Source organism: Mesocricetus auratus, unplaced genomic scaffold, assembly GCF_017639785.1.
Source record: "Mesocricetus auratus isolate SY011 unplaced genomic scaffold, BCM_Maur_2.0 Super-Scaffold_100033, whole genome shotgun sequence".
NCBI lineage: Eukaryota > Metazoa > Chordata > Mammalia > Rodentia > Cricetidae > Mesocricetus > Mesocricetus auratus.
The window spans coordinates 3,432,005-3,459,196 of NW_024429213.1; the positions used below are offsets into that span (position 1 = coordinate 3,432,005).

General features: G+C 38.9%; 1 long non-coding RNA gene across 2 annotated transcripts; it reads left to right on the plus strand.

The window, feature by feature from the left end:
- Positions 1-1,706: 1,706 nt before the first annotated feature.
- LOC106022488 lies at positions 1,707-27,054 on the plus strand. 2 transcript variants are annotated; one of them, XR_005872434.1, is made up of 5 exons: positions 1,707-2,892; positions 4,012-4,174; positions 11,494-11,603; positions 17,822-18,027; positions 26,507-27,054. It is a non-coding gene; the product is annotated as an uncharacterized LOC106022488 (long non-coding RNA). The 2 variants fall into 2 exon arrangements; XR_005872435.1 differs by lacking the exon at positions 1,707-2,892 and adding an exon at positions 2,901-3,883.
- Positions 27,055-27,192: the final 138 nt, after the last annotated feature.

The window sequence follows — 27,192 nt, forward strand, 5'->3', positions numbered from 1 at the left end:
GAAAAACAGAAAAGAAGTTACTCTAGTTCCTTCAGGCAATACTATCCCAGGGCCAGTATTGGCTCTCTGGCTGTCTGTGTTCATCCTGTCCTATAGTTGAGGTTTCTGGAACTGACAAAGTCAGATTATTTGGAATTTATGGTTACTGACAGAGCAACTCCATGCTGCTTCCATAAACCAACCTCTTAGTGCAGAGTTGAACCAGATCTGTGCCTCTAACCCAAACTCCCATGCAAAGGGGCGAGCCTGAGTCTCATCCCCCATTTGTAATCCCAACCACCCTCTCCATTATTCTGCTCTCCTCCCCCGTCATGTTAAAGACAAGTTGGAGCAGTTGCTTGTCCTTCAGCCGAGCAGGATTTTCGAGGCTCTGCATATTTCTAACGTGCTTGCTCCTCAGAGATGTCACATGCTGAGTCAAACTATTAGCTTTTGTTCCCTGAGGGCTTGTGGAATGGTTGAACTGCTTCATATACCTTTTAGATGGAAACAGAGATTCTTGTACCTGGATGAGGGAAGTAATATTTCTGAAATGCAAACTAACAGAGAATGTATACTGAGGTTCTCCACCCAACTGCCTGGGTTTCACTTAGGTTAATGTAATTTAGTTTTATGCTGTGGCCTTATGAACTAAAAAAAAAAGCAAAGCAAAGGAGTAAACAGATACTTTTTCTGGGTTTATACTACTCTTTGTCCCTCTTATTAGGGGCTGTTTGGAGGTAATAGACAGTGCTCTGTGCTGAACAAGGCTGTAATTCCTCTACTTCTTTTTCCTGGCTGGTGACAGCCTTAATATCTTTACCTATCTGGGACAACTAGGATGAGAGTTCTGCTTTTTTTAAATTTTGTTTTATTTTTGAGGCATGACTTCACCTAGGCTGGCCTTGAACTAACTTCTTATCCTCCCGCCATAGCCCTATAACCTTCCAGCCTTCTGCATATGCTGGGATACCAGGCTTTTTGTCACCATGCTTGGCTGTGATGGGAGTTTCTTAATGCCCGTTCTCAGATTGCTTCCATTTGGTCATAGCATTGACTTTCCGAGACCCCAGAAAATGCAGTGGGGAAGCCCGAACACATACTGAAACTCCCTGCAGAATATGATGGTTTGCTAGGTTTTTGTCTATCAACACTAAAGCCGTCTTAAAAGTTGTTTTAAATGATAGAATGCCTATGTTGTGTGTGACTGCTTCCAGCCTTTTCCAGTTCACACACAGCTAGGAATGGAGAAACCATGATTGAAACAGAGCCTTCCTCCTTTTGAAAGATGTTAAAGTTTCTTCGGTGCCAGAGTTTTGGTGTTTGATTTTGTTAATGTTCTGTTTATTTCCATTGAAAGCTATGTAATTATATACATTTGATGTTCTTTGTGGACCATAGGCAGGTAACTGTCGTTAAGCCAATAAAGCTTTACTTTGAAAATGGCAGTGGCTAGATTAATATGCCCCTGTTGAAATATGAACAGATTTTAATAACTAGTTGATTGTAGTTAAAATAGACTTGAAAAGTATAATTTGGAAATGTGCTTCCAAGTAGTTTGTATAGATTTAATTTCTAAAAACTGATTCTATATGAAAATTTAGAATGGTGTTTATTCCAGTAAAATCTTACAGGGGAATTTTTAACAAAGTGAATGATCAACTTCCGAATTAACTCTAATTATTATTAAAAATTAAAAATTATTATTTAAGTGAGTGTATCTTTTCTGTGTTTTCATCTGAGTTGTGGAATTGCTATTTGAATATTGCCTTGTTTATAAAAATAAAAGGTGAAGCATAACTAGTTATCCATCAAGTTTTAATCAACAGTAAATACTAAGCCTCCATCAAAGCAGTTGCTGACTTTGCTCAAGGTTAAAGGAAGTATGCTGAAAAGAGATAACTGCAGTTGAAGTGCTTGCCTGAGCCTCTCAGATTTTTTGTGCGTGGGGAATTGCACTCATTATTCCCTTTCTTCCTGTCTGCGTAATACCTGGGAACAATTGACTCCATGTAATGCCACTCCCTTCATACTAGTTACTGAACCTTTCACTGCAAAGGAGACTTTTAAGCAGTTTATTTGGATTTTTTCATATGGTGATTTTCATGTTTCTGTCTTAAGCTTTTAAACAAGTTGATGTTAGAAGACTATTCAGATGTTGGGGTGGCATGGCGTCATTGTTATATTTGTGTTTCTATGTGAGTGACTCCAGTTAGAGTGAAAATTTCAGTGCATACAAAAGTGAAAGCCTCTTAAATGTCTCTCATGTCCCTGACCACTTCCTGAAGAACCTGCCACATGGGCCCCAACACGAGATTTAAACTGGGTTCCTCTGCTGCTAAAGAGGCAGACTGCACATTTATTTCCTCAATGTTGTGTGAACTTGATTGGTCAGTAACCTTAGTTGTAAAATTTCCAACACATGGTTCTGAAATATTACACATTAGGGAGTGGGGCTAGAACTTAACTGAGGCTTAAAAATAATCTTGGAGTTTTCTTGTTTACATGATTGAATGCTTTGAAATCTATTAGAGCATGCGTTCTGATTCTTAAATGCACAAGTTACAAAAAAAAAAACCTGAGCTTGTCAGATCAGCTACAACCACCAGTCTAATAAAACTGACTCATATCCAAATGGCTGCGCTCACACTACCCTCCCATTCTAGGGAAAATGTGGCCGGGGGAGGCAGTGTGAGTCATCACCTGGTTTGTTTGACATAGGCTTCCTTCCATAAATTGGGAATGGCAAGCAGCACAGCGCTCTGAGCTTGCCTCAGAGAAATAGCTATTGCAGCTTTGCTTGAGCAAAATAGACATCTGCTTTGGAAAGATGAAGCTGAGTCTATGTTTTGACTTCAGAAGTCAGGGAACGGGGAGAAGAAATGGACAGACCCAAACAAGGAACACTTACTTGTAAGTACCATTTTTCAGAGAATGAAGAAATGGGAGGGGTGTTCATGGTTGAAGTTCTTTGGGAGGCATAGGTGGTATTTAAGAGAAATTGGGGGTGTTAAAAATGAATTGGCAGCTACTTCATGAAATGGGCTTGTTTCCTTAACGAAGTGAGCTTGATAAGGACAGTACAAAACGAACTCGGAAGGGGGCTATTATTTGTAGTTAACATGAAGATTTGTCCTGATGATGCTTAAATTGCTTAAGTTTTACAAGTGTTTTAAAAAAACGTGTATCACTTAGGAATCTTCTCTTGGACTCTTTGAGGGAAGGCAAAGAGGGTTATACACCTCTCCCATTTCCCTACAGAGGCTCTACAAGGCTCTGTGGAGCTGTGCAGAAGGAAGTTTTGAATGTAAAATTGTCAGGGAGACGGGCAGAAGCAGGATGAACAGTATATTTACAGATGAAGATTTTTTTAAACTCAGCCTCTGCTTTAGAACTATTATTTTTTGTCTCTTTCTTTAAAAAATAGAATTATTTTTTAGTACATGCCAGACATTCTTCTGATTTTCATCCTGTCTGGGTCTCCACTATTCCATGTGAGGCTAGGGTATTACTTGTTTTAAAGCTTGAGTTGTCGCAGGCAGAGAGTTTTCTGTTTCGGCTTATGCCCCCCCCCCCGAATGAGTGTCCTTTGTATAACCCCAGTAATTCAGAAATCCTGCAATCACAGGGACTGCCCTGTCATGTGACTTAGGTACTAGGTGTTAGTTTCGATTGGCCAGCTGCTAATTGGCGGATCCCTATAAGAGGTCCCGGGTCAGGGGACTGTCCACTCTCTACTCTGCTGCTGACTGCTGCTCAACAGGGGCAGGGTGGGGGTGGGGTCTGTTCAGTGAGTCCTCTTGTGATAGATGACCAAGTAATTGCTGCCCTGGGGTCTGCGCACCAGTGGAAGACACTCAGATTACGTGTGGCTGATTTGACCAAACCCTGGCTTCCTGAACTGGTAACTGTCACTTTAATCTAGCTTACTGATTAAACTGAGAAAAATGTAGCTGAAAATGTGTGCCAAGAACTTGTGTGGACTTATTCCCTGTCCCCTGTTTCCCCTTTGTCTGGTTCATTTTGTCACAGGAATGAAACGCAGATAAGTCGTTAGAAAACTTTCATAGGAAAAGTGCCTCGTGTGATCAGAACAAAGCTGTTTTATAATCACATTTACCAAGCTGAGAAGGAGTTTCAGCGAACGGAAGCTGCAGTGTTCTGTCACCAGGAAACACTGCATTTTCCAGAGTCGGTAAGTGAAAAGTGGCATTGTCCCTAATAGATATCATATGGTGTGTGGGAGAATTGCAAAATTGTTCACAGACCCCTAACAAGTGTGTAGAACAGAAAACATAAAAAGCACACAGCCCCACAGTATAGCATAAAGGCTGAGGAGAAACCAGGTAATTAATAAAATGAGCCGAGTGTTACTAGTTTAGCCAAACATATGTAATAGAACTAGGTATTACTTTTGGACATGGCTTCCTTTTCAGTTGGGGAAAGCACAAAATCAAAATGGGCTGTTTGATTGAGTTAATACATTATCTTTCCATAGATAGAGATTTGCATTCAGTCTGACTAGCAAGTTGAAATTCGATTTTGAGAATTAGTCGGCTCCTTTGCCTCTCCGTTGTGTCCTGTATCTAGACCTTCACAAAATGAAAGTTGAAGCAATGCACCCGAAACATTGGATTATGATGGTCACAGATTTTGTTTTGCATTCTGTCATGATTTTGAGATTGTTCTGTTCAATGATGTTAATAAAGCAAAGGGTGCCTATTTCCATGTAGTCCATAACATTTTCAAGATGATCATGAGCCACTCTTAGTGGTGGAGTGCCTTTGTATCAATCAGGCTTCCTTTCTCTGAAACCTGACATTTAGTGTCCTGATTTTGAACCTGAGCTGCAGCTATTCTTAAGGATTCCAGAAAAAGACAAAAAGCTTTGAATACCTGTATTCCTAAGGACAGTGAGATAACACAGTTTTATAACAAGTGTGAATGTTTTACTACTTGACTTTGCTGAATAAAGATTGTGTGGAGAAAAATTGAGCACAATAAGCAAAGACTACATAGCGTGTGGCTGCTTGATTTTTTGCAAGTTCCTTATTGGTCAGTTGAAGTAATCATGTGATATATACTTAAAATATTTCCCTCTAATTCTATGTGTCAGTAATTATGTAGGTATTTTGGGCAATCTTCATTTATGAATGTAAACATGAAACTATGGCCTATAAACGGAACTGTGGGGTGTAATGTTTATTTTGCTTTGAGTATCTCTGAGTAAATTGAAAGTTGGATGAACCTTCCTTACTTGTGGCTCCCATTCTGCTTTTGAAATCATAAAATCCCCAACTTAAGAAAAGAAAGCTATAACAGAATAGCAAAGCTACCGTTTCTCTGTTCGTAGAGTGGGGTCCAGATAGGGAAGAGGAAAGTGAGTGTAGTAAATGTGTGTACATCCTTTGAAGGTTTGAAGATCATTTTTCTTAGGGTAATAAATAGCACCCAAAAGACTTTTGTTTAAATTGAGAGACAAGCATGGCTGTGAAGTGCAGATCCAGCTGTAAATCAGTACATTGGCATTGCAGATTTGTGTGAATACCACAAGTCATTTTACTTAATTAAGGTATGACTTCCTGATGCACATGAACTTATGGGTTTGAGAGAAAGACCAAAAAATGGTGACAAAGCAGGAAAGTATTTCTAGAGAATTTATATTCTATTGCTATTGTGTATTCAGTGATATTTATTTTAACTCGTAATTGATGTAAATACTTGGACAAAGCATGGTGATTTAATAAATACATGCTGCATAGAAAAAAGACTATAAAAAACCTTTAGATGTTCTTCAGGCATTTAGCCATTGTCTTGTGATAAAAATGGAATACAATGTAAATTGGAATAGTAAATGTTACAAACTATGTTGCAGAAGAATTATCCAAAAGCTTTATTTTTGGATTCACTTTGCCATTTTTTTATTCTCAGTTTAAGTATACATCTAAAAGTATCACTCAGAATTTTCTCCTGGAGTTACTCAAAGTATTGGTATTTTTGTCATTTAGTAAACATATTAGTAACATTTCTGTTTTTGCAAAAACAACAAAGTGAAAGGAAGCCGTCTGAGAGATATACCTCAATTGTTTCTCCCCAGTAGTATTCGAGAAGTATACTGTACACCTTTGATTATTTTATTGATGTAACATCCCCCCCCACACACGTTTTTTTTTGTTTGTTTGTTTTGTTTTTTTTCTTGTGTGGGTGTGTCTACGTTTTATTTGAAGGGGACTTTAATCACTAATGACGTGACTAGCTGTTGTTAGAACTCAGATAATTGTTGACATGTACCTTGAAGATCTCAGTTCATAAATGTCATTCAAACCTTCTGCTACAGTCTTACTGAGTAGGAGGATAACAAGAAGGGGAACAAAAACCATGAAGCATCATGTGTAGGAAACTGTATTTGTCTCATGTCTTCTTGACTTGGCCTTTGTGTATGGGATAACCATGGAAGTGGTAGTAGCTTAGATCTTGAAGAAATCAATACTTTTGAGTTAAGTACCGACGTGTGGAGCCATAAGGAGCCAACTTCCATGAGATTTGTGCACATCTTTGTCCAGTGCTGACCAGTAGTGAGGACATTTTGAACCAGTTATTGGAGGCTCTACAAGAACTGCAAATATTTACTTCAGATGCAACGTGGGGAGATTTCTTTTGGTAGCAGCAAGGTGGCTTGCCACTGTGGCATAGCATGTAGTCTTCACCCCTAGGCTGACTGTGGAGGCCTCTGCTCTCGAAAGAGTCATGCTTTTTAACCAATTGTTCACTTCATTTGCTGACTAGCCTTTGTCTTTTTCCTATGGAACAGACAGAATCATATTACTCAATAGTCAGAAACCTAAGCAATTTGTCTTTTATTCAAAAATACATTTTTGACTGAATTGGCAGGCTGAGAATATTGGCAACACTATATCGGAGCCAGAGACGGTTTAGATTAATATGTACCATAGATTAATTATGCACTTGTGTATTTTCCATGCCTAAAGGCATTTTCTATTCCCATTTTCTCTTCCTCCATGGTTTTGGCAAGAATTAATTAGGAAAAGATTTCCGTAAGGTTTGTCACTTATTTAATAAATATAAATCTACCATTTCAATCCAAATGTTCTAACAAATGGAGAAAAGTTTGTCACAAACTGACAAGTCCTGACCTGAGCTTACAAGAGGCCACTTGTAGTCTTTATTTAGCTCACTAAGTCTGTATGTTTTTATCACAAAAATATTCACATACTTGATTCTGGAATATTGTACTAGACCTCCTCTGTATTTATATACATATGTGTGTATATGTTAAGTAATCACCCTCTTTATAAAATTTATAATAATCTAATTGTTTCTGGCCAGATAAGGGTTCTGACTCTTGAATTAACAGTTATTGGGCTCTGCTATGTGTTAGTTACTTTTCTAAATATATCCCTGACATTTAGTACAGTGCCTACTCGTTCCTGATAGTTACCCAGGAGACATATTTTAGTATCAAATGTTTTACATGTATTAACTGAGTGGATTGTGACTCCATTTTATACAGAGAAAACTGTACAGAGAGGTGAAGCAAATTGCCCAGATTGACATAGAAGAAAACAATAGAGCCATGTTTTGCAAGCGCTGCAACTTGGCTGAGTTGCAGGGGTGTGTCACCTGGTTCCTTCATTCCTGCTTACCCCATGCCTAGTGTCATCAGAAGGTGATGATATAATGGCTATGGTCTGTGGTGGTACTGTGGGAGTGCCAGGGGTCTAACCTCTCTATCAGTGAATCAACCTGACTTTTTTAATTGGGAAAAACTAAGTCAAATTAATACAATTTTCTTAACCCCAAGGGAATTTACTTATACAGTTGGAAACAGTCTTTTCATAGCTATTTTTTTCTAGCTGGAAGGGGGTTTAGACTGAAGGGAGAAATGGTTACCTCAGAGTGGGAGACTCTTTGGCATAGGAGTAATGCTTGGCACAAAAAAAAATGCCTCTGGGAAATCAGGCAGCCCAAGAAATTGAACTGCATGACTCAATCCAGAAAAGGATACATTTAACAGTACTTCTCAAAAACATGTCTACGATGGTTCTCTTGTCTCTATGTGTTTCTGGTGATCAAGAATAATTTAGCCCTCCCTGTTTCATTTTCATGCCCCTCTATTCCCACTTTTTCTTTTTAGCACTTACTTCCTGTGTCATATTGTACATTTTATGTTCCTGCTTGACAGTTTAGTTAACCAATGCTGGTTTGTTAGCTTTGAACAGATGTTAAGATTTCTAGATACATATTTTGATCACTGTCTTCAACTTCCCTTATGTTCATTTTGAAATGCTGTTGATAAGAAATATTTTTCCGACTCTCTTTTTTTTTCCAGTTTATGTTTTTGAGATAGGGTTTCAAAACCTATCTCAAAACTTGCTCTGTAGACCAGCCTAATAGTTCTGAAAACTTCTCTTAACCTTGTTTAGATTGCATAGTCAAAATTTGAAGAACATATTATCATTCCATTTTAAAATAGAAATGAAACAATTGACCATTTATTTTCTTTTCCAGGAAGAGTAGGAATTAAGGAGAACATGCAAAGTAAAATCATTTCATTAACTATTTTAAACATAGATATGGGTAGCAAAATTAGAACATGTGTTTCAATTAAAATATCTTAACACCTACTAAACTGCCCTTGTCTCTTTGAAAAATAATCAATATAAAACAATTGCTATATGTATGTAATAATTTTAACATCTTCTGGTTCAAGTTCTTACGACTTCATGCTCACTACTCTCACTATTATAATTATACATTCTAAAGTGTTTAAGCTAATCAAAGACACAGGACATACCACACATGCTATTAGTGGTAAATTATGTTGTTAAATGCAAATACATTATTATAGCTTATTTTCTTTAATTTTTGTAATGTAACAGATTTGATACTTATAGAGGTTGGATTTGATGCTTTTATAAGTCAATATAACTGAAACATTTTCTTTTCTTAGTTATAGTATGTAGCATCTATTTTGGTTGAAAGCCCCTTAAAACATTAATATAAATGTCATGATAACTTTGTATATAAATAGAAATGTAAGCTTGGTGGTGGCGGCACACACATTTAATTCCAGCATTTGAGGAGGAGGGTTAGGCAGGAGGATATTTGTGAGTTCACGACATCCTATTCTACAGAGTGAGCTCCAATATAGTCAGCACTGTTACACAGAGAAACCCTATCTCAGAAAACAAACAAAAAAAAAAAAGAAAAAAGGTAACTACAAAGGAAAAAAATATAACCTTTCAGAGAATTGTCAGTGGTGCATGTTCATAAGGAGGCAGAGACAGGCTGATGAGTTTGAGGACAGCCAGAGCTTTTACCAAGAAACCCTGTCTTGAACCACGCCCCCCCCCAAGCTATAGGGTAGAACCTTCTGTCATGAAGGCCAAGCTAAGAATTCATTTTAAACGGCATGTCCTTCTTGGCCAGGAAAAAAAAAATTAGTTCTTGAAGCACCTGGCTGTTCTGGTGGGTACCTAATGTCCTTTTTTGCCTTTATTCTCTTTTTTAAAAATGGATAAAATATTTTTTAAAGATAATCAATTGACACCTCCCTGTACACACTTAAGGACCTTAATTTAGTTCTTAACTAAGAAAAATGGCTTGAATTTATGTAGGCCCAGCAATGCACAGTTCTGCTTACCTGCATACAAAATAATGTCCAAGTCCGATCTATTACTCTAGTAGAGGCCTCAGCATGTGGAGTAAATGTGCTTGTGCTTTATTAAGCTTATTTAGCCCCTCAGTAGCTGATTCCATCGGTTGCTCTAAACTCCAGAGCCTAAAGAGAGTTCTGGTGTTCACATATGATCATACATAGAAACACACATGCTTGAGGACCTGGAATGATAGTGTTCCACTCACTTTATTTTTCCCAGTTTGTTTATCCCCAGGCCTGTGGGTTTCAGCCAGCATATATGTGAGTTTGGGCATAGCCGATGAACTAAAATAGCAACAATTTGTTGGCTGCCATTTGTTATACACTTAGTATGTTTGGAGTAGCTCCTTCTGTAGGTGATTCACCGAAGGTACCCTGATCCTTATATCAAGCTGTCAGTGCCACTGTTGTGTCTACTTCATAAGTGAGAAGCACAGAGAAACAAAGGAACTTTCTTTGGGGCACTTGTCTACTTAGGAACAGAATCTGAATCCAAATAGGCTGTTGCCAGCACAGATGGGAAGTACTTTGGGTCCAAAGGCAGAGTAAAAGTTGACTGGAGCTGAAAGTTTCAGCAGTGATCTTTTGAGTCTGTTCTAGAAAGTGTCACATCCTTCAGACCTGGGCCTCTCTATTGTAGTACACAGTTGACTTTTGCTACTTCTTATTTGACAGATCAGTAGGAGCAGTCTTAGTCACTGGTGTTTTATGAGTTTTAATTAGGCCACTGAAGTCCAGGAGGGGAATTCCTTGTTTTCAGTTGATCTAAATCACTAATAAATTTACTCATCTAACTTCCCCTAATTTTTCCTCTCAAGTTTTCTTTTGAAGGTGGGGACGGGGTGGAGGGGGTATGTGAGCACTTGAATCCTCAGGATGGACTATTGGTAGAAAGGCAAAGAGAATGAGATTCTGTATTCATTAGTAGATTTTACCTTTATCACCGTCTAGTTCTGAAGGCTTTCTCTATGCAACAGAGCTTGGAAGCAGACACTGATGCCCATTAAAAACAAACAAAAAACTTCATGTTTGTACCAAGTGTTAAATTTCAGATCATGGGAATGAAGTTTGAAGGTTGATAGTTTCCTCTTGCTGTAAATGCTAAGAATTTGATTTAGAAATTAGGTAAGGACAGCCCACCTAAGTCCATGAGTTTAAAGCACTTGGAAATCGCAAATTCTCACTGGTCTTGAATTGGGTCTGCTCCTAGGAGGGTATGTTAATGAGACATGCTTTCTTTCCATCTTTTTTTCTGTTCATTCATTCATCTTTATTTTTACTCATTCATCCTCTTCCTGCGAACAGGGAGAAAAGGCATGATGAGAGTACATGGAATGGGGTTGGAGAGAGGAGTAGCTATATGCTGTAAACTTCTTTGTACCTCTTCCCTCTGTAGCTATCTCTTGTTTGACACTTGTCATTTGGGGGCAATTGACCTCTCCCAGATACCAGGTCTTCTTTCATCATGGCTAAATTATAAACATGGTTTCAGAATACCTAAGCTTTCAAACCATTTCTATAAAGAAGAGTAATGTTTAAAAAAGCCTCCCCAGAGATATCTTGGAAAATAATTTTAGTAGGCAAACTCTGATTCCCACCTTAGTTAAATTGGAGAGGTTTTTTATTTGTTTGTTTGTTTGGTTGGTTGGTTGGTTGTTTTTTAATCTCCAAGTAAACCACTGTGGAAGGTGTTGAGAGTAAGAAATAACACTATTAACAGTCCAGAGAAAAATGTTACTTGTAATCACTCTGTAATCACAAATACTCCTGGAATATATAGTTTACCTTTACTTGTAATTAAGTAGTAAATTCAACCTTGATTTCACTGTTCACAGATCTTTTAAAAATACTCATTCAAATTCTTCTCAACGAATCAGAGCGGCTGGTATCTTTTAGTCACAAAGACATTGAAGATAGTATGTGAATTGTGACGTCTGCATTGCTGGTAAGCATATGGTCCAATGGGAGGAGTCGGTAATATAGATCAGAGTTAAGCAAACAAATTGGTCATTGCATAGTTTCTTATTTTCCCACATTCTGTTTGACATCCACATGCTAATGCTAATAACTCCTATTTGTCAAGCAGCTATCCTTTCTTCTCCTTTGCGTTTCTCTTAATGCCAGGCAAATGGATCATCCCTTCACCCCTGTACTCCTAACCATTGTTTAGATTGTTTGGTAAGGTGTTAATAAATGTTGTCTCCAGTGCCAGTAGACTTGATAAGTATGTAGGCAAAGATACCACACAGAGAAAGGTTCGTTTTAGTGTTCTAAGTCTAAGAGTACAGCAGTCAACAATGTCCTTGTTTATATGGTAAGTGAAAAAAAATATATGTGTGGTACGTATTGGTAAATGTTATGGCAGAACAAACAACCAATGCAGACAAATAGGGAATACTACAGGGTTGGAAAGAAACTGCCTACCTAGAGCTGACTGGAATGCCTCTCTGATGCAGTGGTATTTATTCAGAGAAACCCATAGGGAGATCAGGGAAAGAACTGCAATGGACACATAGTAAGATGGACTCCATAGAAAGATGCTGAAGGTATGAGGCACTAACTAACTATAAGAAGGGCATTAATATGTATATGATGCCCATAGGGAACCTAGAGAGGTGACTTTCCCTTTGTATTTTATAAACCAAGTCGGTACAATTTTTAGAGGGCTTTCTTTGACAATGCTACTTTTGTGATTCTAATTATGTTTATTGCAAAGCTCCTAGTAAAGAATAATGAATGAGCTCAATGTGCTTAGTTCCTCCTCCCATTCTATGTATTCCGAGAGTGAGAACGTTGACTATTAATGTCATGTTTTGATTGATTTATTTTTACCTGTATCTCTCTTCTCAACAGGCATGTCTTTGCTTAGGTGTTTTTTCTTTTTCTAATTCTATTTTGCATTCAGTCGATTAGTAAGGTCCCTCATTAATATGTAAGAAAATTTTGTTTCACACAGGCTACACAATTGCTAAATCCTACTGATTTACAACTGGAGACAAAAAGGGAAGTTAGAAAAATTAAAGCAGCTGGGAAAGGTGGGAATTTATATACCCTTTGTCTTAAAGTTGTACTGAAAAACAAGTACTTACCATTCCTGAAAGGTAGAGCAATAATTGCCATAAATGCCCCTATTGTTCTTTTTGTAATCTGATACTGAAAGTCTTGATTTGTGTGTAAAGGATGTGCAGTTAGTGTCATCTGGAAGTTTTCATGGCAAGTGTGCAAATGGACATAAGGGATATACATACCATTATATAGACAACTAGACTAGACCTGACAACAAATAGGACTCATAGATCTTACCTAAGTAGATCTTATTTCATGATACCTGAGCCTTTATCCAAACTTCTTATCATCTGGCCTGACTAGTTAGGAATACATTCCTGTTAACCCTGAGTTCTTTTTAGTAAGGGGCCCACCTGCATAAAAGACTTACTGGTTTGTTGTTTATAGTTTGGTTCAACTGAGCCGGATATTATCATTGCCTCTGGCTGAAACTGACTTATCTGTTTCACTTGTGTGAAGGAGAAATGAATACTTTTGGAACACTGTGGTGGGGGAGAAGGGCTATATATGCTGCTCTTTTTCCTTCCCTGACCCTCACTCAAGAACTTCATATGAAACCAAAGAGAGGCTTGGGCCCCCCATGCACACGCAGCCAAGAGGAAGATGGGGAAATTGACAGGGAGGTGGTGGTGGAAAGTCTCTGTTTCCAAGCCCAGGTGTCAGCCTGATATTCCAGACATGCTGCCCATTCCTGCTTATATCCTGTGAAGCAAGGGAGTGTTTATGATTGAGCATCACTTTGCTGAGTAGATGAGTTGATAAGGAATTCAGGAATGACCTTTTAAGGTACCATTTTGTGTGAAATCAACCTGTGTACATCTCTCCACTAGATTCATTACGTTCCAGAAATAGATGATTTCTTGCCTTGAAGACAACAGTGCATGTTTTGTCTGTCAGGATTGTGTTGTTCTCAGTCCATCTTTGAAGACCTAAGCTCCTGGACCCATTCCTTGTTCTCTGTGCCCTGGGATTTCTCCCTCCTCCCATGTAAATCTAGACAACTTTCTGCCTGTGTTCTGAAACCTTGGTGTTTCTGCCTTCTTCAATCTCCTCGAAACGATTGTGTGGTGGTGGCTGGGCACTGCAAAATGAGTCAGTTCCTGCAGTTTGGTTACAAGTTCTCAAAAAGTATTTCAGAATGTGGATGTGGTCAGCAGAGTCATTTTCCAGGCATCTAAAAGGAAACCCACATCAACTGTAACCTGCTGGTGCCACACAACACAACCAGGCCTATTTTCCCTCAGAGCAAGCCCTTCAATTTAGCTGTCAGTTAACATACCTCAACTGGGCATTAATGTTCTTATTTACATGTCACATTTTTATCTGCCACTGTGTGCATAAACAATGTGACACGGGTTTTTAACTGTATTTACAGTTGCATATGTGCCTGAGTTTGAATATGAGAATTTATTGTTTTATAAAATAGAATCAGTAGGACTCGTGTGTAATTAGAGGATTTGAAGTGTGACTTATCATTGAAAATTGGGTAATTTTTCATAAGAGTAACCAGGGGGATTTTTTGGGGTACCATGTAGTATATGGGATTACTTCTTTCACTAAGTTCTGGGATTTGATGGTATAGTCATAAACAATTAAATTCTTTTCAAGCTTTGAAAGAGTTTCAAGCTCATCATAAACATAACCGGCTTTAGAAAATATTTTATGGAAATTTTTGTTAACTTTTGTACCGTTAATTTTGTAAAAACTGATCAAGTTTATTTCAGCCACTCATAGAAACTGATAACATTTTCAATAATAAGAAACCAGCAAGATTAAAACATGGGCAAAACATCTCAAAAGACTTGTCACTGAAGAAGATACCCATATTGTATAGAGAAGCTCATGAAAGATATTCATCATCATTAGTCATTAAGGAAATGTACATGAAAACTACACACTAATTGAATAGCTAAGATGCTGACAATCAAGTGGAAGTTAAGAATGCAGAGGTTTATGGCTCAGACGTTTAGGAAGAACTGTGAAATTGTAAAAATATTTTAGAAGACAATTTGGCAGTTTCTTAGAAAATCAAAATACACTTACCATGTGATCAAGCTTTCTTGTTTAAAGGGACATGAAAGCCGTGTGTATGTGAGTGTTCATACCAGTTTTGTTAGTTATGGTCAAGAACTAGAGAACCCCAAATGTACAACTGCAACTTAATAGACAAACAAATCATGGTGTATCTCAATGGATGTTGCTCAGTAATGGAAAAAGTTACAGCCTTAAATAAAGTGAAGGGACCCTTATAAGACACTGAATGTAATGCTGTTTACCCAAATTTATAGAAAATGCAAAAAATGTCAGAAAGATGAGTGGCATCAAGTGGAGAACAGAGGGGTGGATAGTAAGAGGGAAGGGGTGGAGAAGGGCACAGGAAACCATATCTAGTTGATAATTTCACTTATTTACGCACATGTTTCATGGGTGATTCTGTTTTCCAGACTTCCTCATCATTTAACTTAATTATGTGTGGTTAATGCATGTTGGTTATTCCTTGATTTTAGAAGAATCTGAAGAAAACAAGATATCATCATTATAGTAGATGGAGGGTTTGAAAATGTCCCTGTTTGGTAAAATCTAGATTTACCCTCTCTTAGGGAGGATCAACCAGAGTTTTAATGGTTTTGGTATAGAAATATAGGACTTTCTAGGATAGGTGAGCATCCAAAGTTCAACAGTGAATGTAGTCTGTAGCCACCCATATCTTTCAGCACCCCTTGTCCTGTAAATGAATGTATTTTTTTGTAAAGTGCCCCCCCCCACTCAATTGATAGAGCAGCTGCATGCTGCCTTTAGAAACATGATTACACCATTGTGTAGGGCTCCTATGCAACAAGGCTGAAGCCTCAGGAACTGGCCTCAGCTTGTAAGGTACCTACCCACCTCATTGTGTGCAAGCCTTTCTGTGGTCATGTGTCTCAGTATTATTTCCTTTTGATTGAAGAATAAATAGGCTCAGAAATGCCAAGCTGTTTCCTGAATCACGGAACCCTTGTGTCCCTTTGGTGAGCAAGGTCACGATTCTCTCTTGCTACTTGCTCCATACACTTTGTTATTTTCACAAATTCATCATTGACTATTTGGTCAAGGTTCTGAGCTCATTTCCAATTCTCCCCACAAGGACACTAAATAATAAATAGTTGGTTTCAGATGATTCACAAAACCACAGGGAAATGCAGCCGCTGTTGAAGGTTTCTTTCCCTGGAAAACTGATCCATACCTGGTATCTTTTTGCACCTGCGCTATGTTGGTAGCATGTTTATTCTCCAGATATTTGTCATGCTAAATGTCCTTCATTGTGTCTCTTTTTCCCATTTGTGGTTTTGAGGAAAATGACTCCCGAACACTCATTACATAATTTGCCACCCAAACTTGTCATCAGCATGTGTCATAAACTATGAAGGGTCTGAGTATAGTCTTCAGTTCTCTGGGAGATGGTAACTAACAGACATGCTTGGGGGAGTATGAGAATTCTGTGGGCAAGTAAGTTTATGAAACTGAAAGGACACCATCAACTTTGTAGGGAGATGGTGCTGTGTGCATTTCTCATTTGTAACAGAGTGAAAAAAAAAACCTGCAGGCTGTTTCTTTTGTTTGGTGGTATTTTTGTTTGTTTGGTTTTTTTTTGTGGCTTGTATTCTGGTTGAGTAGTAAGGGTGAACAAAGAATATAAATTCTGTGTGGAAATGAAAATCAAGGCAAAGTCTTTTGCTTTGTTCCATTTTGCTCTTTTATCACTAAAGATTCTGCTCCCTGCCGGTTTTCACAGGGACAGCTCTGGAAGAAATGTGGTGATGGGCATGATAGCCCTCTCCAGTCTGTGTGGGATTTCCGTATTAGCACTACCACTGTTAAGATGGGAAAGGAAAAGAATGACCATGTTTGGAATTCTTCTTTTCCACTTGGTTCCCCAAACTGCAGAGAGTTTGGCCATCAGAGTAAGGCGTACGAGAGGGACCGTGTCAGGAAACGCTTAGTAATTTCCCATGAGAATCTGAACCAGTCTTGATAGCATAGTTAGGAGAACCAACGTGGGGTGGTGTTAGAGGCTTGGAGCCAGGAGTTCAGGAGAAAAGAGTCTTTTCTGGGAGAGGGAGCTGGCTATGGAAGCCAGGGCCTCACATAGTACTAGTGCCACTAGAGCCAGGCCTCTCCTTTTTAAACTGATAGTTGCATTCCTAGGGCACATTGACCAGCATGTCCAGCCCTACCTCTCTTCCAGCCAATCTTTTCAAGGCACACCTCTCCTGACCCCTTTTTGCCCCTAACAGAAAGAGGAAGCAGATTTCCCCTGTGTTAGTTACCATCAATATAAACAGCAATTTTCTTCCTGTTATTTCCCCTTTCAACCTAGTAATGAAGTCTGTTCCTCTGCACAGGAAGAAAGGCCTCCTTCCTTCATCTCTAGCCTTCCCCCGGGCTTAAGATTAATCTTCCCTTTCTTGTGGACTCTGAACTCCTCCATCCTTTTCTAACTTTTTAATTAAACTCATCAAAGTCACTGTAGTCTCTTGCCAACCTTTCAGGTTTTCTCATCTTCTGCATCAGCCATGCACCGTGGAGTGTCAGTACCTGTCTTCTCTCACCTGTTTCTGCTTTTGCTACAGCGGCTATCAACCCTCTTCATACTTTGTCACTAGTGGTGACCCTTTCTAGTATCCACCTTCCTTTTTATATTGTATATGATGCAGTATGAAAATATATGATTTCCAATTGAAAGCAGAACCCCCCCCGCCTTTCTCTCCTAATGTTTTCCTCTCAATTGATGCGTAGGCCGGAGGTAAAGCACCAATGTTGTCCTTGGGTGCTGTCCACCTTGCTTTAAGACAGGTGCTCTTGTGGAAACAAGGAATACACCTGTCTTCATCTCTCTCTATTGCTAGCATTACAGTTGAACACCACACACTTTGTTGTTGTTGTTGTTTGTTTTTCAAACTTTGCTGTGGACCAAATTCAAATCCTCGTTCTTTTATGACAAGTGCTTTACAGACTTAACTATGTTCCCAGCCCCAGTTTTCTTAGTTTTTAATCTTAATTTTGACTCTTTTTTAACTGGCTCAGTGTTTCTTTAAGTGTTTGTTTTTTGCTCTACAGAACTGGCTGTGAAAACCCTTCCCCCGTCAGCATGGGCACAATCCAGCATCTACAACTAAATTGAGGCCAGAAAAAGAATGCTGTTATCAAGATGTGACAGGGTACTGAGCTGCTTCTGACAAAATACATGCCCTTCTGACCAGCTGAAGAACTGGATTCATTTTTACTATGTCAGTAACAACCCGTTGAGCAGCAAATACTTGATTGTAAGCGAGGACTACTATCTTTCTCACATTCTCTCAAGTTTATAAAACAAATCAGTGTCCCTACTGTCTTTTATGCAACACTCTTCTGATCACTGTTTAAAGTCTCACTTCCGTTTTCCATTTTGTCCTTGTTATACTAGAATCCACATTTTTTTCTCTTTTTCCTCTTTGTTGAGCAGAACATGTTGTAGCTGGCCGCCTTATCAAATGGGTTCTATGTATATGTTGGCATACATTTAACCTTTTATCCAAGTCTTCACACTGCATTAGTTAGCTCATTTTTCCCCTCTTTTTCTTTGTGGCAGGAGCCATTTGCATTGACATAGTTTTTAAAAAACAAAACAAAACACAGGATTCTGTCTGGTACACAGTGTGGTTTGGTTTCTGGTAGTCTTCCACGGTTGTGTGACAGGCTGTAGTGAAAGCTGTCTTTCTGAGGGTATCACCTGCCTAACCTCAGGACCCTTCAGTGCTGTCAAGTATATAAAGATATACATAGGTGCTATCCTGAATGGAGATGTTTGCCCATAGGGTCTCAGTGTTTTCTGTGAGCTTTCTTTGAATTGTGATATTATAGCTGCCCAGACATTTTATAATTGATTGATCTCTGATTGATTTAGGTGACAAATATTTACAAAATGCTGCTGGCACCCAGGGAATTACAAAAGAATGAGATTTAATTACTAGCTAAAAGTACCCGTATTTTCACAGGAAGTCACATTTCTAAACAACTAATGTCAGAGCAGTGTGACTTTTTCTGACCAGCACAGACAGAGCCATCAGGGAGCATTCCCCAAAGCATCCTTCTTCTCATCTGTGAGGAGGCCTAAACCTGGGCCTTGTCCTGGCAGGAGAAGCTGGGCAACCAGCACACAGGGCCCACTACTTACTTCTTCTCTAGCTTATTTGAGCTCAGAAAAACTTGTCTGGGGGGGGGGGTTCCAGAAGAACTAAAAGTTCCGTACCATGAAAATATTGGATGGTGTAAAAGTTGGGCAATGCCTAAAACAGAGATAGGTAGTTATAGCCTATGATGTTAGATGTCTTTGGAAAACTGCACATGGCTCAGATGTGAGACCAAATGTGGAAATACCTAGTAATGGGTTGTGATTAACAAAGTTTGAGAATTCATTTTTAGAGAAACTGATTGTCTTATTTACTTATTATTTCTGCTTACTGGTTCAGAAAACAATTATTTGATATCCTTATTTATCATTAATGTGATTCAAATAATTTTATCCCCCCCCATTTTAAGGACAGGAATCCTTCTCTGTTTCTAGAAAATGCCGTGTTTTTTTTAAAGAGTGGAATGAGAGAGAGGAGGGAGGAAGGGATACAATTGATTGAGGACAATTTATTTCTGGAATTTGTCCACACAAAAAACCCTAGTCACTTAAGTTAAAGCTATCCTTTTTCTCTTAGTACATTTAGTGATCAAAACCCACTTATGTTCTCATCTAGTAATTGTTTAAAAATTGATTTTTTTCACTCAGAGGGATTAAAAGCATGTATCTAATTGCTAAATATTATTTTCGAAAACTAGTCTGAGTCTGTCTTTATTAGCTGGAAGAGGTTTCACCCTTAGAAGCATGTTTAGGATCTTGTGCCAACCCAAAACCTTCCCAAGCCTGTTCAGGCTAGAATTATTTGGCAGAGAATGTCTTTTTAAAAGTGTCTTGAATAAGAATGTCCTCAAATATTCACCTCAAACTTCAAGTTGACTTGTAGAACAATTTACTAAATAGAGATGTGAGGATCAAGTGACCATCAGCTGGTATAAATGTTTTTGGTCAATGTAGTCACAGGATCTCAGGTATGCAAGAGTTAGACAGGCTGCCACCACGTGCCTGGTTATGGTGATAGCCTAATTCAAGTGCTCTAACATAATGCAGAAGGAATCTAAGTTCGCAGAAATGTACTTTAATTAGACACCTGTATTTAAAAGGCTGGTTTCTCCTCCAGAATAATTTAACCATGTGGCACACTGTGTATATAAATGCATTACTTTCCTAGTCTATACTTAGTGTTAATTAGACATTTTTTTGTTCTTTACCATTTGAGAGACACATTTTTTTAAACAGCTTTATTGAAGTGTGGTAAACAAAGAACAGCACATACTTCATTCCTGTGGGTACTTTAATGAGTGTGTATCTATGTAAACACCTGTGATGCCATGACCCCAGTCTCTCATAGTCAAGGTAATCACAGTTTGTTCCTCTCCCTCTCCCCTTGTCTCCCCCTCCATGTGTATGTCTAGTTTTAAAAGAACATTTGACATACAGCCCATCTAGTGGGAGACATTTTTTATTCACTTTAAATTAATGGTGACATTGTTAAAGTCATAGACTGGCTTGTGCTCTTTCAAACCCATAAATGTGTTTGTGACAGAAGTTGACTGCATCCTTAAGTTAATGGAAAGCTGCGAGCAAGAACACTAACTGTTGCATGCCACTGGGGTCGCTTCTGGAGACATGTAGTACAAAACTACCGGGATTACAAAAATCACAACTAAAAAGTGTTTAGCTGCGAGCCAGTACACTAACTGTTGCATGCCACTGGGGTGGCTTCTGGAGACATGTAGTACAAAACTACCGGGATTAGAAAAATCACAACTAAAAAGTGTAGAAACTCTTTTTAAAGAAAGATTATTTTCTTTTTAAGTTTTAAAAGGTCCTTTGAACTCTTTCAAAATCTCCTTCTGCCAGTGCTGTTCAAGTAGCTGTTTCTTCTACATTTACTTCCCAATCAAACTTTAGGATCAGAATTTCTCCCCAGAGCTGTCATTTCTAAAGTTAGGGATATTTTCTGAAGGCAAAATAGAATTATCTGAGGAAAAAACCCTTCAAAAGAGGTGGAGTGGTTCTATTCTCACGTTAGCTGAATGACCCTCCAAGTCACAGCATTCCTTTCATTTCTAGCGAAACTTTGATGCAAGTGTAGTTCTCTATCTGGCAACTTCACTTTCAGTGTCAGTAAGTTTCTTCCTGGTTCATCATGTAGGATGCTCCTGTTTTAACTGTGGAGGCTGTGCTCTTCAAATGCCAGGGTAGCATTGCAAGTAATAGGGTCAATCCCAGTTCAAAGCAGACTCTCTGGCAGTAGATAGTAGTTTTTGCTTCAATTTTAAACTCCTTTCCCACCACATGTTAATGGTCATCAGCCAAAAGGGAGTCAATTGTTTGTGTTTTGTTCCTTTGTGGTGTGGATTGGATTCAGGCAGTGGATCTCGTGGTTACAATTCTTTCTCATACGGGGGCTTAATTACTAGGTAATAAGATTATGTAACTTGACTTTGTAGTTTAATAATGTTTCTTGTCTTTGTATTTTATTCATAAACTTTGAAAATGTGCTGTACTTAAAATTCCTTACGAAGGTGTTCACTGTTGAGTTGAGTAGTGATTGGGTACTAATGGAGTTACCTTTAATGTTTATTTATGGTTGCTCACCATATATTGGCTATATAAATTAAAAAGAAGTGATGGAGAAGTCCTATGGAAGAATATATTAATATTAGTTCTTTAAATACAGTGAATTTGGAGGATACATAGGATAGCCTTTGCGAATTAAAACTCACTTTTCTAATCTAAAGATGGACTAAGATTCATTTTGTATTTACTTATTTATTTGTAATGTAAGTGTTAAATACCCAGTTTTAAGGCATTACAGCTCTGTTTTTTAAAGGGAGTTTTGCCATCTTTGTTATTTTAGTCACAATAGGATTAATTCTCATTTTAATGACTCATTTTGATTAAATACACCTCCATGGCCTCCCCTCCAATTTTTCCCTTTTATTGAAAATAGATTCTTTTCTCATACAATATATCCTGATTACAGCCACCCCTCCCTCTATCTCCGAGTTCCTCCCCACCTCCCTTCCCTTCCAGATCCACTCAGGCTTCTAAAAAATAACAATAAATACGTGAAAAAATTAAACAAAAACCATCACAAGGTTGGACAAGACAAAGCAACAGCAGGAATGAGCCCCAAGTGAAGGCAAAAGAATCACAGACCTGCTTATTTACACACTCAGGAGATTCTTTAAAAAACACTAAGCTGAAAGCTGGAATATATATAGAGGACCTGGTGCAGACCTGTGTAGGTCCTGTGCATGCTGTTTCAGTCTCTGAGTTCATATGAGCTTTGCTCAGTTGATTTAGAAGGCCTTGTTCTCCTTGTGTCCTCCATCTGCTCTTGTTCTTACACTCTTTCTACTCTTCATAGGGTTCCCTGAGCTCTAACAGGGAGGAATTGGATGGAGACAGCCTATTTTGAGTTATATGTTTTGAGGTCTTTCTCCCTGTGTAATGTCTGGCTGTCGCGCTCTTATTTGTTTCTGTCTGCTGCAGGAGGAAGCTTCTCTGATGATGCCTGAGAAAGGCCTGAGTGTAGCAGAATACTCCTGTTTTTTTGAAGACTAGTAATATTTGGCTTTTTTATGCTATGTCTCTGGACTATGTCTCTGATTTTTGGGTCACTCAAGCAGTGTTAAGTATGGGTTCCATCTCATGGAGTGGGCCTTAAATAAATTCAGACATTGGTGCTGCTCCCACAAGCTTTGTGGCACCATTTCCCTAGTATGTATTTTGCAGGCAGGACAGATTGTAGATTAAAGGTTTCTGTGGTTGGGTTGGTATTTACATTTTTCCTTGGTTAATCTACAGAGTGCCTTTCTAATGTCAGACCCTAGAATATGGGAGCGTTGGTTTTATGTAGGCACCGGCTTGACCTGTGTTGTTGTCTTCAACAATGGGGCCTTGCCATCTGTTTGTGGAGAGCAAATTATTCTTTGTAACAGCTTGTGTTGTTTGGCATTCCCGTGGGGCTCCTTTGGCTAAACCTCAGTTGGATTTAAACCAGTTCCAGTTCTGGAAACTTGGTTTGGTGACAAGAGATGGCCAGTTGGAACTCTGTTTCCTCTATTATTTTAAGAATTCTTTCAAATCACCTTCATATATGTTTCACAGTTTCTCCTGTACAAGGTTTCCATACCAACCCAAATCCTTGAATTATATCTGTATTTCCCTGTAGTCCCTTCCTCAACCCTACTTCTCTTCCCTCACCTGATTCTCCCTCGCGTTCTTGTCCCCCAGACCACCCATGAAATATATTCTTTTCCCCCTCCCAGCGAGATTGGCATGTGTTCCCCCCCTCCCTAGTTCTTTCTTCCACACATGAAATCTGAGTCTACAGATTGTAGCTAAAATGGACTGGGCTTTATAAATAAGCATCTGTTGAACCTTGGCATTGGAACTAAACAATATAAATCTGTACCTCACTCTGGAAGGTTCTATAAAGGGTGATTAGGAATAGTTATAGAGAGTTATGAGATGTGGTTGTATGCTCTGTAAATGCTTTATTTTACAGTGAAGCTAAAAGATGGCAAAAACTGAGAAAATGCTCTTTATTCGTCATCTCATTATGTGTGCTCCTCTGTAGAGAACGCTAAGATAAAACTAATAGATAGGGTTAGTTAGTAACTATTAAAAGGGGGAAAGCAAGCAATGAAACAAGCCTACTTCCCTTGTCAATCCCACCCCTGTCCTCCCCAACAGAGCCAAGCACACCGTGGCTTCCAGAAAGCTGTTTGTGTTTTCTTACCACTGACAATATTGTAATGAGTCACTGTTCTTGCTTGTGCACATATTTGATTATCATTCTATGGTCCAGCTGCATGCCCATTGAACTTGGACTATTTGAAATTTGTAAGCCTTTGAGAGCTCTCTTCCTGATGATAACCTCCGAAATCTAAGTGAATGCTGCAGAATTTTAAAATCATAAAAAAGGCAGGAAGGACTCTAAGGTGTATGTGCTTGGAGCAAAGTCACGTAGTTCTTTACATTTCAAAATGATCCTAAATGTAGAAAACCATGATTGCCTGTGGCGGGCAAATGCAGAGATAGAGTGCCTTGAAACCTTTGACATTTGCCTCTTTCACTCTCCCAGGGTCCTTTCCCTCCCCTAGATATATGTATGTCCCTCTTTTCCTAAGCCGCATGACTGTCAGGCCCTCAGCCACATACTCCTCAGCTATCTTAAAAATAGTACTTTTAGACATGGATCAGGATAGTGCCAGTCTGCACTTGCACTGACAGAGAGTCTGGGAAACAGGAAAGAACCTAAAGAGAGATGTGCATGGTACCCCAGAGAAGAGGAATGAGGCAAGATCTTCTGAGCAGATTCGGAACACAGCGAGGGGTGAGGGGGAGTGGGAGCTGGGAAGAAGAGAGGGGGAGAAGAGGAAGAGAGAGTAGGTCATGGGGGAACAGGAAGGTTGAGTGGGGGGGGGTAGGATAGGGGGAAGAGGGAATCATAGGTTAGAAGACAGATCTGGCGCCAGTGAGACCTCTAGTGATCTAAAGGGATGACACCAATTGGCAAGCTAAGCAGTAGTGGAAAGACCACCTTGAATGCTCATTCCTGATAATGAACTTGATGTCTATAACCATCCTGGAGCCTTCATCCAGTGAATGATGGAAGCAGAGGCAAACACCCACAGCTAAACACTGAACTGAACCCATGGAACCCAGTGACAGAGAGCAAATTGGCAAAGAATAGTCTGGCAAAACCAGCACAGACAGCTGATATGAACAGGGGAGAGCTCTTGGACCCCATACCGACAGCTGGGAGGCCAGCATGGGACTGATCCAGACGCCCTGAGTGTGAGAGTCAGTGAGGAGGCCTGGGCAACCTATGGGGCTCTGGGCAGTAGATCAGTGGTTATCCCTGGCATACAAACGGACTTCATGTGTCCATAACACAAAGAGGGATGCTCTCTCAGCCTGGACTCTTAGGAAAGTGCCTGGATCCTTCCCTGAGTGAAATGACAGACTCTAGGTATCCCCTATGTGGAAGGAAGTGGCGATAGGGTGGGAGGCTGGGGGGGGATGGTGGGGTGGGGTGCGGGAGGAGGGGAGGGAGAGGGAACTGGGATTGACATGTGAAGCAAGCTATTTAAAATTAAAATAATAAAATTAAAAAAGTATTACATGGAAGAAAAAACAGTACTATTACTTTCAACTACTTATTCTACAGTATGACCGCATATCTGCTGGATTCTTTTCATGTTTTTCCCTACCCTCATTGTCATCTCTAGGGGTCTTTGTTCAAAGTTGTATCTTTATATAGAAAAGTGTCCCAGTAAGTATATTTCCAGAAAGATAAATGAGTGATTCAATCAACAAAGAACTTACCTAGTTAGTAATTTATACTTGTATTGTCTTAAAGGGGACAGGTTAGAACTGACAAACTGATGAGGTGCTCCTATGAATACTTTTGTAAAGGTTACTTTTATTAATAACTTTCTGTCAGTGAATCTAGAGGTAGTTTAAGAGCTGTATATATTTACAACTTGAGAAAAATACACAACTGAAAACTCTTAGTATTGTTTTATTAATTTCTATAATTGACTTCTTTTCTTCCACAGACTCTCTCAGGAAGGCCACAAATTGTCCTGCTCGCAGAAGGATTAGGGTGCCCTCAGTGGCTCAGTAGCCAGTGTAGATCCTGTCTTTGGTAATCAGCAGCTACATCTGGCTACTGGGTCTCTGGTGGCATCATCTGGCTTCAGTTATGCTATGATACCCATAGCAAGGTTATTGAAATGGTAGCTTTAGCTGAAGTAAAACACATGCCACAGTTCTCAGAGTCTAGTCTTTCGTCATTCATTGTGTTTGGGAAGTCATGAAGAGTTTCTTGAATGATGAGGTCTCTGTGCCTAACACTGCAAGGATGTTTGAGTCATTGGTTTTCCTCTTTATCCCTCTCTTTCCTCCATGAAAATAGCTTTTTCTATATAGCTGTTTATGTATCATATACCTAACTTGAGATCCATTCCCTTCCCCGTCTGTGCTTCCATACATCTCTTCACCCTTAAAGGGCATTTTAAAAATAGCTTGATGACTGACAACCAATAGAATTATTTGGAGAAATTTCACCTACAGGTAAATTACAGCAATTGAGACTTCTGTTTTCTTTTCTCTCTGTAAATAAAAGCATAACAATTTTGATATCCTGATTAAAATAGTCAATTGCATGGATGACTTGCAGGCCGAACATCCAGGTCTGGGGCTTGAACCTGGCATACAATGTAGATTTCTGTGTTTATTAGGCAACAGCTACATTGTCTGCTGGGTTTCAGGCTACCTGGAAACAATTCTCCATTGGCCACCTTATCAATGTTTTATCTCTAATATTTCTGAGTCACTTTTCTAGGAGCCACAATAAATGTAACTTGTCACATTGGAAGGAATAGAGGAAAGAATCTCCAGGAAGTTGATCACCTCAGCAATTAATGGTTTCATTGTGATTTCATCCAAAACAGTCTCCTACGCTAGCCGTGTCAACTGCTGAAACCAAAGATAAGATTGATCATGTTATAATGAAATGCTTTCTATTATTGATGACAGGAAGTAAATCACCTTAGCATACTGCTCCCCTACCTCACTATTCCTCCTCATTTTGCTTTCTCTTCTATCTGCAGGAGCCTGGCTTATTTCTGTTCTCCCAAAATCTTTATCTCAAAGAATCTGAACAATCGATGGTGTTCCACCATCTCACTGCATCGTTAGTTCCCTGAAAGTGCACCCCCAGATTTATTGAACTGTCCACTACTGCTAAGTAGTCCTTCTGAAAGCAGAAGAGCCCCTGTATAATGGAAGTGACAAGCAATTTAGACATTGAGCTCAAGCATGGCTTTCTATGGTGTGAGGAAGAAGAGAATGGAAATTGTTTCTAAGATATACAAGTTTTACAATGTGGTTTGTTTGCCTATTCTTCTGATAAATTTAAATACAATGGATATTTTTTAAAGTATCAATTCTGGCTTAAATTCTCAGTTGGGGGAATAGAAGTTTTAAAGGGAAATTTGTTAATTGTTTATACTATTTTACACTAATGATTTAAGTAAAACAGAAACGGAATACAGGTGATGTAAAGATCAATTAATCTAATTAATCACCAGTGATGGCAATACGTGTTTTTGTCCCCTCATGCTGAATTCAATGGAAATAAAGCTTAGAATTTTTAAAAGATTGTACTGTCTGTTCTGTATGAGTTTTGCTTTCCTATCAGTTCATTCCATCCCCTATTTTGGTAGCATTTTAAGTGTTTTGAATGGTTCCATAAAACATGGGTTTATATAATTAAACTCATAGTTATAAAACTCTC